The sequence below is a fragment of the Aquarana catesbeiana genome, linkage group LG07 (genome assembly GCF_042186555.1).
Source record: "Aquarana catesbeiana isolate 2022-GZ linkage group LG07, ASM4218655v1, whole genome shotgun sequence".
Classification (NCBI taxonomy): domain Eukaryota; kingdom Metazoa; phylum Chordata; class Amphibia; order Anura; family Ranidae; genus Aquarana; species Aquarana catesbeiana.
In genome coordinates, this window is record NC_133330.1 from 245,769,230 (window position 1) to 245,781,570 (window position 12,341).

Genomic DNA, 12,341 nt, shown 5'->3' on the forward strand with positions numbered 1-12,341 from the left:
CGTTCTGCCACCACTGTGGGTCCCCGGGTCACCCACTGCTGCTCACAGTCGTGGAGGGTTTGGTCCGGTTGTGGGGGGGTCTGGTCCGGATGTGGGTATATATATATATATATATATATATATATATATATATATATATATATATATATATATACTACCGGTACCTTGAGCCACACCAGAAAGGCAGAGGGAGATTAGGGAAGTAAACAAGTGGCTGAGGAGCTGGTGTAATAAGGAGGGGTTTGGGTTCCTGGACAACTGGGCTGACTTCTCAGTCGGTCACCAGTTCTATAGAAGGGACAGACTGCACCTAAATGAGGAGGGTGCAGATCTGCTGGGAGTAAAGATGGCGAAAAGTTAGAGGGGTCTTTAAACTAGGCGACAGGGGGAGGGTCCAGAGGAAGAGATAGTCAGCGTGGGGCATATTCCAGAGGGTAGCATTGGGGGCATCAGTGGTAGGTTGACTAAAGCACATAAACCCAAAATAAGTATAGTAACAAGTCCTATTTGCAATCTCAGAACACCCAATAAGAGGACAGTATGCGACCAGTCTAAACTTCGTGGCATGTTCACCAATGCCAGGAGCCTGGTGGACAAGATGGGTGAACTAGAGATACTGTTGAACAAGCAGGATTTAGATTTTGTGGGAATTTCAGAGACCTGGTTCAACAGCTTTCATGATTGGCTGACAACCATTCAAGGGTATTCCCTTTATCTCAGAGATAGAGAGGGGAAAAAAGGGGGAGGGGTACGCTTATATATCAAGAATAATGTACAAGTGAATGTGAGAGATGACATCAATAAGGGAGCTAGGGAGGAGGTAGAATCCTTATGGATAGAGCTCCAAAGGGATGAAGCTAAGAGGAAAATAATACTGGGAGTATGCTATAGGCCCCCTAACCTGAGGGAGGAGGGGGAGACGGACCTCCTATCACAATTTGGATTAGCAGAAAGGATGAGAAGTGTTATCATAATGGGAGATTTTAATAATCCAGACATAGACTTGGTGGAGGGAACCACGCATTCGTCTAAGGCTCTCCAGTTCCTAAATGTCTTGCAGGACAATTTCATGGGTCAGATGGTAGACGCACCAACTAGAAACAAGGCGTTACTAGATCTACTGATTACCAACAATACAGACCTTATCATGGATGTGGAAATACAGGGCAATTTAGGAAGCAGCGATCAAAGGTCAATTGGCTTCAGTACAAATCATACAAATAGGAAACACATGGGAAACACAAAGACACTGAATTTCAAAAGAGCCAACTTCCCTAAACTACGAACCTTGCTAGAGTATATAAATTGAGATAAAATCTTAGAAACAAAGAACACGGAGGAGAAATGGGTTTGTTTTAAGAGCATATTGAATGAGGGCATTAGCCAGCGCATCCTATTGGGAAATAAATTTTAAAGAGTGAACAAAAGTCCTGGATGGCTTAACTCCAATGTAAAAATGCATATAAAAGCAAAGGAGAAGGCCTTCAAAAAATACAAGGCTGAGGGATCATCATCAGCATTCAGACTTTATAAAGAACGCAAGTTATGTAAGGATACAATTAGGGTGGCTAAGATGGAACACGAAAGACACATAGTGGAGGAGAGCAAAAAAAATCTCAAGAACTTCTTTAAGTAAATAAACAGTAAAAAAGGGAGGACAGACCATATTGGCCCCCTAAAGAATGAGGAAGGACATCTGGTTACAAATGAATAATAAAGTGACAGTGTAGCACTGCTGAAGAATGTGAAGTGTATCCAAAGGAAGCTCCAAAGGACAAACATGTAAAAAAGGAGGGAGGAGGACTCCAATGATGCAGGTCAAACCGGATGGTTTTAATGATAAAAGGTCAATAGACAGACACTGGTACAATAAAAGTGATCACAAAAAAGGGGATGATAAAAAGTAAAGGCAATGTGGGATACAAGTAATGCTAGCCCAACGCGTTTTGACACTAGAGTTTTGCCCCAGTTGAAGACCTCCTAGTGTCGAAACGCGTTGGGATAGCATTCCGTGTATCCCACATTGCCTTTACTTTTTATCATCCCCTTTTTTGTGATCACTTTTATTGTACCAGTGTCTGTCTATTGACCTTTTATCATTAAAACCATCCAGTTTGACCTGCATCATTGGAGTCCTCCTCCCTCCTTTTTTACATATTTGTCCTTTGGAGCCTATGCGGGAGTAGTTTGGGAGACGATCGTTTGGCTGTAGAGTACCTGTTGAATCCATGGACCGAGAGCTGGGGACACCGTATTGGACCTGCCCCATTCTCCTACGTCCAGTACCTGAGCAGCATCCGATCCATACTCCATAGGATCCCAAGCCTGTATGACCCCTTTGTCATATGACATTTAGGGTCCACCATAGCTGGTAAGAGTATTTATTTACCTCTGAAGTGTCACTGAAAATGACTACAGACAAGCATTTCAATACTTCCTTGTAATTGAAGACACCCCCACTGAAAGAACACATTATTTTACATCCTTGTGGACTTTACGTCACACACTTATTGTGTTGCATACAGTTTTGTTGATTATTGTTTAGTTTTAACATTTTGGTTTATTATATTTACTCCAAGTTTTTCACATTTATGATACACGTCACATTCTTCAGCAGCACTACACTGTCACTTTATAAGTCATTTGGAATCTTGTACGTTTGAGTGTTGGCAGCTTTGTTTCATTTATTTTATTCATTTATTTGCTTACTATTGAAGCATTAACGCAGTCATTTCCCACATATCCATCTGGTTACAAAGAATGGGGAGATGGCAAAGGTATTGAATTTATTCTTCTCCTCAGTCTTCACGAGGGAATCAGGGGGCTTCATTAACCAAAACTGAGGTGTTTGTCCTCCTGGCACAGCACAAGAAGCACCCTCATGGCTAACAGGGGACAGAATTAGAAATAGACTTGGGAAACTTAACATTAATAAATCACCGGGACCAGATGGCTTTCACCCGAGGGTATTTAGGGAACTCAGTCATGTAATTTCCAGACGATTGTTTTACTGACAGTCTACTGACTGGAATGGTACCAGCTGATTGGAGAAAAGCCAATGTAGCACCAATATTTAAAAAAGGGCCAACATACATCCCTAGGAATTACAGACCAGTTAACCTAACACCAATAGTATGCAAGCTCTTGGAGGGGATGATAAGGGACTATATACAAGATTTTAGTAATGAAAACGGTATCATTAGCAGTAATCAGCATTGATTCATGAAGAATCGTTCTTGCCAAACCAATCTATTAACCTTCTATGAGGAGGTGAGCTGCCATCTAGATAAAGGAAGGCCTGTAGATGTGGTATATCTGGATTTTGCAAAAGCATTTGACACAGTTCCCCATAAACGTTTACAAAGTAAGGTCCGTTGGCATGGACCATAGGGTGAGTACATGGATTGAAAACTGGCTACAAGGGCAAGTTCAGAGGGTGGTGATAAATGGGGAATACTCAGAATGGTCAGTGGTGGGAAGTGGGGTCCCCCAGGGTTCTGTGCTGGAACCAATCCTATTTAATTTGTTCATAAACAACCTGGAGGATGGGGTACACAGTTTAATCTCTGTATTTGCGGACGACACTATGCTAAGCAGGGCAATAACTTCTCCGTAGGATGTGGAAACCTTGAAAGAAGATCTGAAGAAATTAATGGGGTGGGCAACTACATGGCAAATGAGGTTTAATGTAGATAAATTTAAAATAATGCATTTGACTGGCAAAAATTTGAATGCAATCTACTCACTAGGGGATGAACCTCTGGGGGAATCTAGGATGGAAAAGGACCTGGGGGTCCTAGTAGATGAAAGGCTCAGCAAAGGCATGCAATGCCAAGCCGCTGCTAACAAAGCAAACAGAATATTGGCATGCATTAAAAAGGGGATTTTCATATATACTCAAGTATAAACCTACCCGAATATAAGCCGAGGTACCTAATTTTACCACAAAAAACTGGGTAAACGTATTGACTCGAGTATAAGCCTAGGGTGGGAAATGCAGCAGCTACTGAGTAAACAATGCCCATCTGCAGCCTCACTGTGCCCATCTGCAGCCTCACTGTGCCCATCTGCAGCTGTACCTTTGATAAAGCCCCACCTCCTCCTCGTCCATGATAGACAGAATTCTGATTCAGTTTCCCAGCACTGTATCAGTGTTCCATCTATCACGAACAAGGAGGAGGAGGCGGGGCTTTTTTACAGTGGATGGTTGCAGAACAGACTGCATGACACAGCTGGAGACACCCGCTGTTTAAATTATCAAAGGTACAGCTGCAGATGGGCACAGTGAGGCTGCACCGTCACTCGAGTATAAGCCGAGGGGGGCTTTTTTAGCATGAAAAAGTCAGCTTATACTTGAGTATATACAGTAACTCCAGGGATAAAGCAATAATTCTTCCACTCTACAAGACTTTGGTCTGTCCTCACCTGGAGTATGCTGTCCAGTTCTGGGCACCAGTCCTCAGGAAGGATGTACTGGAAAGGGAGTGAGTACAAAGAAGGGCAACAAAGCTAATAAAGGGTTTGTAGGATATTAGTCATGAAGAAATGTTGCAAGCACTGAACTTATTCTCTCTGGAGAAGAGATGCTTGAGAGGGGATATGATTTCTATTTACAAATACCATACTGGTGACCCCACAATAGGGATAAAACTTTTTCACAGTAGGGAGTTTAATAAGACACGTGGCCACTCATTAAAATTAGAAGAAAAGAGGTTTAACCTTAAACTGCGTATAGGGTTCTTTACTGTAAGAGCAGCAAGGATGTGGAATTCCCTTCCACAGGCGGTGGTTTCAGCGGGGGGCATCGATAGTTTAAAACTATTAGATAAGCACCTGAACGACCGCAGTATACAGGGATATACAATGTAATACTGACATATAATCACACAAATCGGTTGGACTTGATGGACTTGTGTCTTTTTTCAACCTGACCTACTATTTAACTATATATATATATATATATATATATATATATAGTTATGGTCAGAGCCCTCCAACTGAGATAGACGTGAAACCACATAAAGATGCCACAAGGTTCACAACATTATAGACCTGAGGTGTGCCCTGCTCAGCTGGTCGGTGCACCAAAAAGGGGGAATATCCAAGAAAAGTAATGGTTAATTGTAGAAGAAGGATGTGGAGGAAGTGCCCTGTAAAGGGGATGTTGAGGGAGGGTATGGTGCACTGGAAATGACAAGGAACACAGGTGAGTGGGCTGCTTAAATACCCTCCCGAGCTCCTCCCATAAATTCAGGCCACCATACTGGCCTTCTAATTTATGGTCTGTGGTGGAGATTTTGCAATCCATATTTATATCTTCAGGGGAACTCCCTAATAAAAGTACTATATTTTGTGATATCAGGTTGAGCCCAGCTTAGATTTTTCCTGGTTCTCAAAAGCTGTTGAATGTTTTAGGCAGGTGATAATTCACCACCTGGATGGGGGGTCTTTTGACATGCTAATTTCCGAATTGGTTATATTGAGTTCAAACAGAGCTAACTGGTTTAAGGCAGACTCAGAGGCACCAGAGAGTCTAATGTTTAAAGCAGAAGTTAAGCCAACTTAACCAATAAACTTCAGGCTTCAGGGGTAGCCAATCAGGATTCAATGCCACTTCTGAACCAATGAGGTGACCCTGAGTTCTGATTGAGTGGGAGTGGGTTCTAACAATATACAACCAAAAACCTGGAGAGGCGAGCTCTCTCCGGCGGACGGTCTAGATGCAGGATGGTTACGTAAGACTTCTCCATACAATGTATCTCTATGTCTCTTTTCTCTCCTGTAACCTTTTCTATCGTAGGATTTGGCCTTAATACCTTATTAATCTCTTGATAGCATGGGTATGACCATTATGGCAATATTTATTATCATTGGTAACATTGTTGTTTTTAAGGTTGTATCATTTATGTTATAGTTGCTAATCTCATATTACCACAAGTTTCTTTTCTGTACAATAGTAAGTTTAAATAAATTAGATTGTTACCCTTTTTGAACAGATATCATTCGTTCTTAATTTCATGGGTTGATTCATATATAGATAAAAGGTTTTAATCACTTATGTATCATTAAATAAGTGAGGTATGTATAAAGGTAGCCATGTCAGATGGTGCCCCGTGTGAGGAAGTTTAATTTTGGGGTGAATATGATTCTTGTATGGAAGACAGAGCTGGTTTTGTGTTTACCTGTCTCCCATCTGAATACCCAGACTAAAAAAACTTATTAGAACTTTACCTTTTGTCTATGCTAATTCTTTGATGAGACTGATTTTGAATAATGCATATGAGAAATAGAAATGGAAACTGTATATTGTGTATGATTATAGATGTGGGATTAGTTGCATCCTGCAATGTGTGGGTTTTGTAAGCAACTGCATGTTTGTGGCCATGCACGGGGGAGGGGCAGCCAGGCTCGCTGTCCCATGGTTGTTACATTAGGATATGTATGTGGAAAGGGCTACTCCCTGTGCACAATAGGAAGAGGGAGGCTTTCTTTTTGTTTTTGAGATGAAAAGACCATGCAAGCATTCACTGTGGGTGGGATGGTCTCAGGATCCCAGGAACGCCATTTGTATTTCTGAGATGTTTTTTTCTGTGAAAGCTGATGCCAGAAGAAGGATTGAACTTTCTTTGAGAAAAGTGGGTATGTTTGAGCTGTGTTATATTGTGGCGTTGTTGTTTCATTGTAAAGCATGTGTTACTAAGTGTGCACTCTCAATTGTGCGGCGAGATTACATACTATTCAGTGGAACTGTTCCTAAACTGTGTTTCTATGGTTAAGTGTGCATTTACAAATGTGTAGTCAGTCTTTGTGGAGAAAGATTCTAATGAAATCTGATTTAGCAGGATCAACAATTGCATTTCATGTGTTGGTGTTTTAGTGTGCCCTTTTTCTCATTGGCCATTTTGTGGTCACCGTGAGACTGTGGCTCGATGTTGAGAGCCTGTATTTGAGGCCTGCCAGGGTCCCTAGTGATATGCAGAATGAAATGTTTGTAAGTGTTCATTTAGTATCTCAAATGTGTAATTTTGTAGGGAGAAATTTTAGTTTTGGCTGGAAAATGCGCCATTTTGTTGTGGCCTGGCCTTCCTCTGCCATTTCCTTTTGTTGTTACCATGTGACTGTGCTGTGGTTTTCATCGGCCGTCTTGCTGTAGTCTACCATGTGGTCGTGGCCTGGCTTTTGTTTGTGCTGTTTGGCCTGTGGGTCATTCTATAGGGGAAGGTGTAGCCACCATTCCTTTGTGTGTGAAACCATGTGACATGAGCCACCATTTTGTTTCTAGGCATTATTTCTGTTGTAAGTGAATGTAAGCTTTTGTAGGTGTTCTGTGTTTGTACTTTTTGTCAACTCTTCAGTAGAAGAGTGGCGATTTTTGTATTGGATTTCTGTTTTGGTGGGAAAATGCACCCTTTTGTTGTGGCCGGGCTTTTGTTGTAGACACCATGAGGCCATGGTCGGCGGCCATTTTGAGAGGTGCAGTTTAAGGATTTTGTGCTTTCTAGCCTGTAAATCATCCCAGAGGGGAAGCTGCTACAATTCCTTTGTATGGGTGTAGCCATCCAGTCTACTTTGCATTGAATTTAATAGCTTTAACTGAGTTTTTTGTACTTTTAGCGGTGCATGTTTTTAAAATATTTTTAGAGTTCTTCAGAGGGCAATTCATTGTTTTGAGGCTTGTATTGTATATCCTGCAAGAGTTTAGTAAGGGGCAATTTATTCTTAGATATCTCTATGCAGTTATGGTTAGGGAGCAGGATGTTTGGTGCACTCTGGGAGTGGCAGACAGAAGAGATGTACTGTGTGGACTATTAGAGGAGAGATATGCTGTGTGTACTGTGGGGGGTGAGTCTGGCGGATATCATCAGACTCAGAGATCAAACTTTTTTATTTAAACAAAAAAAAACAATTTGGAAATAATAGGGAACTTCTTGGTCAAGGGATTTGTCAGACAGTGTATGTGGTTTTCGTTCAGAAATTACATTGATTTTAAAAACAGAATGTTAAAAAAAAGTTAAAATTTCAAACATTTTTTTTTCATTCAGCGAAGGTACAAAGATTTTTTGTCTGAATATTCCTGTCTGAAAATTGATCTGTGTGGCCAGCATGAGGCTCGGTGCACGCCTATGCAGTTTGTTTTTTATCTATTTCTGCAGTGCTTTTTGCTGTGCGTTTTCGATTTTCTTGCATGTGATTTTGCTGCAATTTGCGTTTTTGTTTTTTTCTGGCCAGGTTGTTGTAGGTCAGATTGGAGGACACGGGTTGCTGCAGGGGTGCATTGTATGTTTTCTGCAGCTTCTCCATTGAAGTGTATTGAACAGAAGAGGCGCTGTTTTGCATTAAGGAGGGAGTCCCCGACCCTTTCCAAATATGCTGGGGGGGGGCATGGATGTGAACGTGTCTCATGGGAGGCCATGTGAATGAACTGTCGTGTGTTTCTGCAAAAGGCACCAGAAAAGCACATAGATGTGAACCAGGTCTAAGACGTTTATTAACATAATGGGGTTGAGAAGGCTAGGGTTGGCCCTTTGGGGTGCAGGGGGGAGCAGATAGTCACTACTGTAAGGGGTTCATTTTTTTACTGTAGAACGATGAAAGTTATATTTACGTTTGCGATTGTTTGCTCTTTTTGTACTATAGAGGGCTCATTTTGTTTTTGTTTTTTTAACCTCCATTGTGTTACCAGCTGATTGATTGATTGTGAAGGTAGTAGTCGAATGATTTTGTGGTCGATTGGTTGTAGATTAGTCGATTAGTTGTTTCAGCCCTAGTATGGATCTGTCTCTTTGTAAACTACTAACTGTGGATGGTGAGCTTTGTAATTAGACCTGTATACACTGGCTATATTGTAAACTGATACCAATCATATTGAACTTAGGTGTGCATCAGTTAACTGCCTCCTGTACTACAAGCACCCATAGGGTCCTGATTATCCAAGTTTATGTTAATCATTATGGAGATAACAGAAGTAATAGCCCTTCGTTAAGCATTTCCTTTAGAATACCTCTGAAAAGTCCACGGGGGAGATTGAACTATTATAGTTTGGAAAATCTCCACGCTATTTTTTTTTGAAGGACTATAGTCAGAACAGGGAACATTAGGAGTAGTACGCTAGCAGCCCGCTCAGGCCGTGTAAAATAACCGGAATGCGGGGGCCGGTTATCGTGATAAAGGCGCAAACCATAACCGCTCCGAAAGTAAAGCGCGGGGTTCTCTGTACGCAGAGTCCGGAAAAAAAATTGTTCTGACAAGTAGTGAAAAAAAAAATCGGCAAGGGTGACAGGGGCGGTACCTGTCAACCCAATTCTTGGTCAGAGAGTAGCTACCTCTGAAGTAAAGGCAACCTGTAAAAAGGTTGGGGAATCAGTTCAAGGTCCGGAGTCCGTAAAGGATGGGTAATCTAATCGCTTCAAAGAGGGGGTTTGAATGGGGTAAACCCTATCAAATGACCCCAAGGGAAGAGATTATAGATAGATATGGACCTTGGGTTGTGAAATATTTGCAAGATTGGGATCGTTGGACTGGGAAGAAGTATTTTAAAAGAGGTACTTTTAAGCCAACAGCTTGGGAAAATCTGTACCTTGCTCACCACAGAAAGATGACACGGCCATGTGAAAAAGACACGTTATTTATATGGAGGCTGGAGTCAGCAAATAAAACAGAGGAAGTGAATGTTATTACTATGGGATTTAAGGAGAAATCATTCCAAACTCCTGAGAATGCGTCCATACAGGCTGAGAAGGGGCTAATGAAATGGGATGGATCTCTGAAAGAATTTTAACCTTACCAAACAGATGTTATGGGTTTAAGAAGAAGTACAGGGTATTATAGAAAACATGCTGATGTGTGATGTCTAGAGTTCATCTATAACCTAGCCATTTGTGTGTGTGTGTGTGTGGAATATGCAATATATGTCGTGTTGTGTAACGTTTGTTCTCAGCTGCTGACAGCCCACCCAAATGACCACCCTTCTTTCTCACCAGGTCTGTGAAAAGGTGCAGCGAACTGTATTGACATGCAAATGACCTGAGCCAAGATAATTATCTGTACTAGTGAATTGAAAGATACATGTACTAAAATGGGTTTGTTTTTCAGGAAAACAGTACTGGAGAGGTTCTTTGTGGTGAGGTATTATCTGTTGACAAATGGTACTGCTAAAAGGTTTTTTACGGATTGCTAATTTTTTTCAACCATGGTGAATAAATTTTTTTTGGGAATTATTGGTATACCATAAAACAAAAAATCCACGTGGTATTAATGTGTATTAAGTAATACATATTAATGATTAGTTGAGCTCAACAATTTTTTGGTATCTTAAAAAAAAAAAGTGCACTGTTTATGTAATGTAATGTAATGTATATTTGTGTTTCATATGCTAATGTATTGTTACAGGTATATAACCATTGGATTATTTTGTTTCTAGGAGGAAAATGGAATATTTATTACTAAATTTTATTGGTGTTTTATTTCTCAGATTCGATAATTGGGTTTCCTGGCTTTAAAGGGTCGGCTCGTGTACCCACCACTGTTCAGTGATCCCGGCGCCTCAGTGCTGCAAGGGATATTTCTTTGCCCTTTGGCCAGTTGTGTTTGGTAGCAGAAGTTCCTCGAGTTGAATACACATTATGCAATTTTTTGTTTTCCAATTTCCTTCAGATTTACCTTCAGATGTGTAGTATGAGGGCCTGCCTGATGGCATACAAGTTGAGAGTGTATAGTTTTGGGAGAGCCTGGAGAAGAGTTGTGCAGGAAGATTGTGTATATTGCACTCTGTGTTCTGGATGGAGAGGTCATTGCTGGGAAGGAAGCACCTGGGTATTATTTGGGACATAGACGAGTTTGTTTCTGTGTCCTAAGGAATACCGATGTAACGTTAGTCAGGGAACTAGAGGGTTCTTTGAACCTAACCATAGGTAGTGGTGCATTGTATACCCTGGGCATGGTCTCTGAAATCCAGGCACAGGGATGGAGTTGTGTGGGCACGCTGTATTCTCCTCAGTGGATACCCATAGGTGTCCTTCCTGTCCTAGACTCCTTGCGTACCTTAACTAGTGGTCTGTGTCCTGCATGACAGGAAGACCAGTGCCCCATAAGGTGTGCAACCTCTATGAAGAGACAAGTGTACCTGGTGGCAGGTGGTTTTCAATCCGGGTATTCTGACTATTTCTCATCCTTAGGAAAGAGAGGCTTAATTGAGACTGTCTTTGGAGCTGGAGGTGGGGCACTGGGTACCTTAAAACACTATGGAGCTGGAGATATTCAGGATATTCAGGATCACATTGGGGGGGTCTTGTGCTACATATCAGGGAAGGGGTTAGGAAAGCCAACTTGCTCTGTCCAGCATCACTTTGCAAGGACAGACAGGGGGGGGGGGGGTAGTATCCAGGTTGCCTAGGAGTCGTGATAGATTGGTGGATGACTCAGTTCCAGGATCGTCAAAAATCTTACTTGCACTGTTCTCATCCCTAATGGCAGGGATGGAACATTGTGCAGATATCACGGTCAATCTGGGTACTATCCTATCAGACTCTACTGGATTACACCCTGGAGTCCATCTTGTTCTGATGGTTTGAGTATGGACAGCCTCAGATGACTGGTACTGATGAGTGCTAGAGGAAGGTAAGGGTTGTGCTATGGGAAAAGGCAATAAAGCTGGCACGGGGGGGGGGGTCATGTCTAATGGATGCCGGGGTAGTGTCCCAACTGGTCCTAAACAAAGTTAAAACTACTTGAGACTGGAGACCAGGGTACTGGTGCTAGTATCTCATGTCTAATGATGCACTGTTTTCAGCATCAGGTTAAATGGTACTCAGCAGGATACACTACCTCGGGGAGTCTATAGTACACCTCCTCTGGCCCGTGGCATGGATATAGCAGGAACACCGGGTTGTACCCCGATCACCCCTGAAGAAAGGTTTTATAGCAAACCTGACATCCCCTTACACCTACAGAAACTTCCTCTGGGATTTGGGGCTGAGTTAAAAGCTTGGCTGATGGATTTCGGACAACAGGATGAAATATTAAATGTACTAGGAGATGCTGAAAAACAAGCCACCATACGACTCACCCATGATCAAAATAGACTGATCCAAGTATCCCACGCTTTAGACGCAGATGCTAAGATTTCCTGGTGGGAAAGTTTATTTGGGTATAGTCCGAACGCTACAGCTTTCCTAAACATTTTGCTCCACCCTGTTGTTGTCCTAACCTGTGCAGCCTTATTGCTTTTCCTGATGCAGGTAATAATGTGCGTTACTATCAGGAGAATGAATGCCAAAGCTATGAGAATGTGTACCTCAACAAGGTATCATCTCTCAAGGAACAGAAAGGCCACTAACTCAGAA